This window comes from Malania oleifera, chromosome 8 (assembly GCF_029873635.1).
Source record: "Malania oleifera isolate guangnan ecotype guangnan chromosome 8, ASM2987363v1, whole genome shotgun sequence".
Taxonomy (NCBI): domain Eukaryota; kingdom Viridiplantae; phylum Streptophyta; class Magnoliopsida; order Santalales; family Ximeniaceae; genus Malania; species Malania oleifera.
In genome coordinates, this window is record NC_080424.1 from 47,043,722 (window position 1) to 47,052,100 (window position 8,379).

The window sequence follows — 8,379 nt, forward strand, 5'->3', positions numbered from 1 at the left end:
AAGTTCCATGGATCTTGCCAAGATATGTGCACTTTACTTTAAGGCTTCCATGACTTGTTATCCTTTCGTGCATGCTTAATATGGTTCCTGTTTTCAAACTCAACGCACAGATCAAATACCAAGTGATTTGTTATTATCAAAACCAAATTGGACTCATAGAGTCAACAATCTCCCCCTTTTTGATGATAACAAATGCACTAGCAAAAATATATATAATGGGTTACACCAAATATGGCTCCCTCTCAATTAATGCATCAAATATTCAATGAATGACAATATGCTCACGATGTTTCAATAATTTTTGTTATTATACTTCTCCCCCTTTTGAACAATTAGTTTTGCCAACAGTTTTTGCTCCTGATATTTCTTAATTTCTCTTATTTATGCTTTTTCTCTTGATTTCTATTATTTTTTCTCCCAATTTTCTCCCCCTTTTTGACATTAACAAAAAGGTGTAAAATAATAAAACATGAGTAGACATACCCTTATGTTCTTCTCCCCTTAGAAATCTTAAGGTTTTAAACGTGTTCAACCATTAGGTAAAAAAAATTCCTTCTCATGCTTTTTGACATCAACTATACCCCTTGCTAACGCATAAAGTTCAAAGATTACATGAGGATACCAAATGTTGATTAAATGTTATGTCAAATTTTTGCTACCAATTGTGGATTAATGCAATACCGAAATTTTGATTAATATGATACCAAGTGATTACATCATAAGTGACGTTACTCCCCCTGAATTATATCATCTAACATAATTCTAGGCAACCTATCGACTATGCATGAGACCTAATTCATGCCAAATTTGGATAAACCTATCATCCGCAAGTGGTTTCGTGAATATATCTACCCATTGTTCATTCATGCATACAAACTCTATTGTCACATCCCCTTTTTGTACATGGTCACGAAGAAAGTGATGTCGTATTTCTATGTGCTTAGTTCGTGAATGTAATATGGGATTCTTTGAAATATTTATTGCACTCGTATTATCGCATATAATAGGGATTGTTTCATAACTTAATCCAAATCCTTCAGTTGTTGCTTCATGTATAGCGTTTGAGCACAACAACTACTTACTGCTATGTATTCAACCTCAGTTGTGGAAAAAGCTACTGAATTTTGTTTCTTGGAAAACCAAGAGACTAAGGAATGTCCTAAGAAATGACAAGTACCACTCGTGCTCTTCCTATCCACTTTGCTACCCGCAAAATCAACATCTAAATAGCTAAGAATCTCAAAAGATGTGTACTTAGGATACCATAATCCAATTTCCGCGGTTCCTATCAAGTATCTAAGTATTCGTTTAACGACTAACAAATGTGACTCTTTTGGTGCAGACTGAAATCTTGCGCACAAACATATGCTAAACATTATATCAGGTCTACTGGCAGTCAGGTATAATAAGCTACCAATCATTCCACGATAAAGTTTGACATCTACTGGTATACCTTGTTCATCTTTGTCTAATTTCAATGAAGTGCTCATAAGTGCACCTAGTATTTTTCCATCTTTCATATTAAACTTTTTGAGTAGGTCTCTAATATACTTTGATTGATTTATGAATATTCCATGTCTTTCTTGTTTGATCTGAAGTCATAGGAAGAAATTTAGTTCACCCATCATGCTCATCTCAAATTCATTTTGTATGGTATTGGCAAATTCATCGCACAGTTCTTTATTTAAAGCGCCAAATATGATGTCATCTACATATACGTGCACTAGGAGAATATCCTCTTTCTTGGACTTAATGAACATGATTGTATCTATCTTTCCTCTTATAAATCCATTTTCTAATAGAAAATCGCTTTGCCCTTCATACCAATCTCTAGGATCTTGCTTTAAATCGTACAAGGCTTTTGTCAGTCTATACACATGATCTAAATTCTTATGGTTTTCAAAGCCTAGGGGTTGTTCTACATACACTTCTTCATTTATGTAGCCATTTAAAAATGTGCTTTTGACGTCCATTTGATATAGCTTGAAATCTTTGAAAAGCTGCATATGCTAAAAGCATTCGGATGGCTTCCATTCTAGCTACAAGTGCAAATGTTTCTTCAAAATCTATACCTTCTTCTTGATTATATCCTTAAGCTACTAATCTAGCCTTATTTCTCACAAATATTCCATGTTCATCTTTCTTATTCTTATATATCCATTTGCTTCCAATGATTGATTTATCCTCAGGTCTAGGAACTAACGTTTATGCTTTATTTCTCTCAAATTGATTTAACTCTTCTTGCATGGACAACACCCATGATTCATCTTCTATAGCTTCACTCACATTCTTAGCTTCTTCTTAAGATAGAAATGCGAAATGACTAATCATATTCCTAAGTGAGGATCGAGTGGTTACTCCACATAATGGTTCACCTATTATTTGATCTATGGGATGATTCTTTATATATTTCCATTCTCTAGGTGGTTCATTAACCTCATTTTCAGTTTAATCAATTTCAACAAATGGTTTTTTAAGTTCATTTATCTTTTCTGAATCATTCTCAATGGATAGTTTCTTAAGTTCCTTATTTATCTCAATTTCATCTTCATCAGCTCTTTTGGAGAAGGGATTTGACTCATCGAACACTACATGAATAGATTCTATGACCGTCAATGTTCGTTTGTTATATACTCTATAGGCTTTTCTATCTAAGGCATACCCTAGGAAGATAACTTCATTAAATTTCACATCGAATTTTCCTAAATGCTCATTGTCTCTAAGCATAAAACACTTACAGCCAAAGACATGAAAATATGATATGTTTGGTCTCCGTTCCATAACTCGTACGAAATGTTATTAAGTGATGGTCTAATCAAAACTCTATTTAGCATATAGCAAGTGGTGTTCACTGCCTTAGCCTAGAAGTACTTAGGTAATTTATGTTCGTTAAGCATAGTTCTAGCCATTTCTTGTATAGACCTATTCTTCCTTTCAACTACACCATTCTGATGTAGTGTTCTAGGAGCTAAAAAATTATGGGCAATTCCTAATGAATTACAATAGTCTTCCATGCCCTGATTTTTGAATTCTCTACCCCTACCACTTCTAATTTTAGTGATTGTATATCCCTTTTCATTTTGGATTTTCTCGCACAGGTTTCTGAATTTTTCACATGCTTCATCTTTGTGGCCTAAGAATAGTACCCATGTGTATCTAGTAAAATCATCAACTATGACAAAGGCATATGATTTTCCTCCTAAACTCTGAATTGGGTTTGGTCCAAATAAATGTAAGTGTAGCATTGGGAGTGGCCTAGTGTTGGAGATTTCTTTCTTCTTCTTAAAGCTTGTTCTTGCTTGTTTTCCTAGTTGGCATGCATCAACGATTTTATCTTTCACAAATTTAGTCTTAGGCAGTCCTTTAACTAATTCTTTCTTAACAAGTTTTGAGATTAAATCCATGTTTGCGTGTCCTAATCTCCTATGCCAAATCCAACTTATTTCATTCATAACAAAGAAGCATGTCACACTCTGTGAGGTTAAGTTATCAAAGCTTGTGGTGTATACGTTTTCATGACGTTTAGTAGTGAATAGTATCTTACTATCAGTTTTGTGTTCAACTATGCACTTGTCATGTTCAAACAATACTTTGTAACCTTTATCACATAGTTGGCTCATACTTAGTAAATTGTGCTTTAAACCTTCCACTAGTAAAACATCATGAACAATTAATGAAGAATTATTACCAGCTTTACCTACATCTGTGATCTTTCCCTTAGCATTATCTCCAAAGGTGACAAACCCTTCATCCTTGGATGTGATGGATGTGAACTTTGCTTAATCCCCGACTATCCATATACCATCTATATTTTGAGGATGCTGATCTTAAGCATATCTATAAGACACAATCAAACAACTAGCTTTGGTACCCAAATTTTCTTGGGTCCAAGGGGGTTAGTGCTATATTCTCCTTTAACTCTCTATTCTTTCTTGATTTTGACATCTTTATTTTTGAAAGGACAGTCAAATTGTATGTGACCCAACCTTCTACATTTAAATCATGTAGTATTTCTATAATAATTCTTAGTTGGAACATATAACTTTGACTCTCTTATGAAATAACCCATGTAAAGATGTCTATTCTTTAGATTTTCCTTTCCATTAAAGCCAAGCCTTTCCTTTTCTATGGAATTTCTTTGAGACCCTAGGAGCTTTTCAAAATTATTTTGTCCCTCAGTAAATTTACGAATAATTTTATATTTATCTTTCAAATCCTTTTCTAACTCCTCAATTTTCAAATCTTTATCTTTTATAAAAGATGCATGAGATTCATTTTGGCGTTCAACCAAATTTGAAAGTTCTTTGACTTTTATTTTCAACTCAGAGATTTTCTTTGTTTTCTTCTCAAAATTTTTAATAGAGTATAGGTATTCTTATTTCAGTTCATCATATGAAATCAAGTCATTTTCATTTTTAAACTCACCATAATAATACGAAGATGATGAAAATGATGATTGTACCTCAATGTCATCATGTGCCATTAGACACAGATAGGAAATCTCGTCGTCACTGGATTCAACCGCTAGTGCTGTGAGTATCCCAACCGACTTTCAACACCTTCTTCTTTTTCTGTAAGGCTTTCACTAGTTTGGGGCACTCAGGCTTGATGTGTCCAACTTCTCGATAGTTGTAGCATGTTAGTGGATCCTCTTTCTTTTTCTTTATGTTAGGCTCTTCTATTTCCGATTTAGAGTTCTAGAATTTTCTATTGAACTTCTTGTTCTTCTTTAAGTACTTCCTGAACTTCTTTGTTAGTAAGGCGATGTCATCATTCGTTTCGAAATCACTTCCTTCACTTGAATAGTTTGATGATGCCTTAAGTGTAGTGACCTTCTTTGCTTTGCTTTGCTCATTTTTCCTCTCGTTTATTGCCAGATCATAGGTGATGAGCGATCCAATGAGTTTGTCCACCAACATCTCCTTAAGATTTCTCCCTTCAGCTATTACTGTAGCTTTCGCTTCCCACACTGGAGGTAATCCCCTGAGCATTTTCTTGATCAACTCACAAGTAGGGTAACTCTTTCCAAGTGCATTTGAGGAATTAATGATGTGTATGAATCTAGTGTACATGGATTGTATGGATTCATCAGTAGTCATTTTAAATGCTTCATATTTACTAGTGAGCATGTCTATTCTACTATCCTTGACTTCCTTAGTGCCTTCATATGTAACTTCTAATTATTCCCAAATTTCTTTAGTTAAGTTACATGCCATTACCCTATTAAATTCATTGACATCTAATGCACAGAAAACCAAGTTCATGGTAGTAGCATTGATTTGTACTGATTTCTAGTCTTCCTCTCTATACTCATATTCAATTTTAGGTACATTAATCTTATCAATTACTTTCATGGGAATGTGATTTCCCTTAGTCACTATTTTCCAAACCTTCCAATCTACGTTCAATAGATATATGCTCATCCTACGTTTCCAATAGGTGTAGTTTACACCACAGAAAATGGGTGCTTTAGTGGATGAGTGTCCCTCACCAAATGGAGTTACACCGATATGTGTCATGTGATCTTTTTACAAATTGACTATTAAGTCTATGTAAACCTGCTATGATAACAATTGTTGAATTAGGTGTAATCCCAAGAGGAGGGTGAATTGGGTATTTTAAAATTCTTTGAATATATTTACCACTTAATCCCTACTTGTATGTTTAGCAATGAGTTCTTATTACCCAATTAATTGTGTGCAATGTTATTCAACCTACACATGCAATACAAACAATTTAAATGTAGTTCTAAAGGTAAAGAGTAAAGGGAAAAGAGAAGACAAACACAGTTTTTACAAGATTCAGCCGACTCGGCCTACATCCTTCCCTTGAGTAACCACTCAAGGATTTCACTAAAATCCCTACTCCTTAAATTGGGATGAAGCTTCCCTTACAATCCACTGCTTACAAGATGCACATCTCCATCCTACTCCACTACATACAAGAAATACAACTCTCTTCTCAAACCCCGGCTCACACACCAAACCGTGAGTACAATAGAATCTGTAAAAACACTCAAAATTGCTTCCAAACCAAAAGCTCGTGAGTACAATTCAAATTCTTAATACATTAACATATGATAAATTTAAAGCTTAGAATGTATGAAACGATATAATCATTTATGTATGATATGCCTTTAACACACAAACCCCTTTTTTATCAATTCTCCTAAAAATATTTGTATAAAAACAATGCTTTGGAGATCTTAGGTTAGATCTTTGAATATAAATATAACTTTGTAGATTGCAAAGATGCCAAACACACTTTGTCAAACAAACAATATTTCTCTAAATATTTCAAACTCAGTGTGATCTTGATAATATTGACTTAATGTGTTTGTGTATATATATGTATCTCTAAGATGATAATGCCAAAGATCAACAAACTTAATATTTGATTTTCAGAAAATATCCTTCAATATGTATATAGATAGTTATGCACTTCTAAGGATATATGTATATTCAAATAGTTTAGATGTATTAAAAAATATCATCTTTAAACTAAGAATACACTTGAATAAAGAAACTTTAATCAATGGTCAAATACGAAACTTCCTTAAGTGTTGAGTTTTTCAAAAACGATCTTTATATGAATGTGAAAACCCAATATCAAGTTTCTCGAAAGATATCAAAACAGATGGTGATATGAGATTTTCTAACAAAACTAAATGTAATAACCAAACCTCAAACCAAGTTGAAGCACAAGATGTATAATAGAGATCCCTTTAGATTTTCTGAGGTGATTCGCCCAAAGATGGTATGTAGAAACTAGAGCGTACGCAAACGTACAACAATCAGCTAAAGTATCTCAGTTTTCTTTTTGACAAGATCTGTTCTTCGCTTTCCGTTGATCTTCTTGTGTTTAGCTTGCGTACTAGGGTTTAGATAATCAGTATTTATAGTGTCTTACCCTTAGAATTGATCTCAACCGTTGGATCAAAAGATAGCTCGCGTGTTTACACAATAAAAATTAAATTTTTAATCTTTCTAGCAAGTTCATACGACTGAGGTCAATGGCCCAAACAACCGAAGTCCTTTTTATCCTTAAAAAAAAATAACTTGGACACAGGGTCAGATGACCAAGGTCAAGGGTCAGACGACCAAAGTGTCGAGTTCAGATGACCGAGGTCAAGGTTCAATCATCTGAGGTGCCTCTTCTAGTTTCCATTTTTCACCCAAAAATCTTCAGACGATTGAGCTTATTCTTCAGACATCTGAGGAATTCTTCAGTGAACCGAAGTTAAGGTTCAGTCATCCGAAGTTCCCAACTTTTGCATATTTACTTTCCAGTTCAAAAATTTGTTTTTCTTTCTTTCTTGGCTCTTTTATAAAACATATTTTCCATGATTTTAAAAGTATTTCAAGGTCCATGAAAGTCCCCTAATGATATACATGAAATGCATGAATCCTAAAGTCATTCTAAGCTATGTTGAGCCTCAAATTAAATCATATGAAAATGTAGATACATGAGGTCTAAGTAACCATTCCCAAGATGTTCTTAAACTTTGCCGCTTGCATCTTGATTCTCGTACTCTCTGAGTTCCATGGAGCTTGCCAAGATATGTGTGTTTTACTTTAAGGCTTCCATGACTCGTTATCCTTCCGTGCATGCTTAATATGGTTCCTGTTCGCAAACTCAACGTCCAGATCAAATACCAAGTGATTTGTCATTCTCAAAACTGGATTGGACTCATAGAGTCAACATTAGTTCTTATTTGTTTTAGTTTGTTATTTTCCATTGAAGTTATTAAGGTACTAAGTTTATTTGTTTTGATTGGGTTATATTTATTTGTCTTTTTTTTTTATTCAAAGCCATTGTTAGAATTTCAATTTGGTTGAGTTATTTTGAATTATTGAGTTTAGATTGCCTTTTTTTTTAAAAGTCTCCTTTTGAATCTTAAATATTCATTTGAGTTATTATTTATTATAAAAAATCAGTTTGTTTCTCTTATTTGGAGTCGTTATTAGAATTTAAATCGTTTTTAGGTGTTTTTATTATTAAAGTTCATGGTTCTATCTTTTTTTTTTGGATTACGCGCCGGGTATCCACGTGTCCGTTTTACGGTCCACGTGACTCATCCTGCGCCCCTTGAAGTTGACCCCACAACTCCAAAGGGAGGGTAAATTCAGGAGTCAAGGGGCGAAAATGAGTCCGGGAGGGTTAAAAGGTAAAATTTTTATTTAGTTGAGTAATTGTAAGGTTATTTCTTTGGTTATTCTGGTATTGAATCTGGCGTTTATTTAGTTATTTTGTGCACATTAAATTTTTAGTTAAAGTTTAAATTTCATTGCAAAAATCTCAAACATTCTAGGAACCAAATCTAAACTGTGTTTAGTAAAACTTTCTTTTCTTATTTTCTTTTGGAATTAAACTGCATTC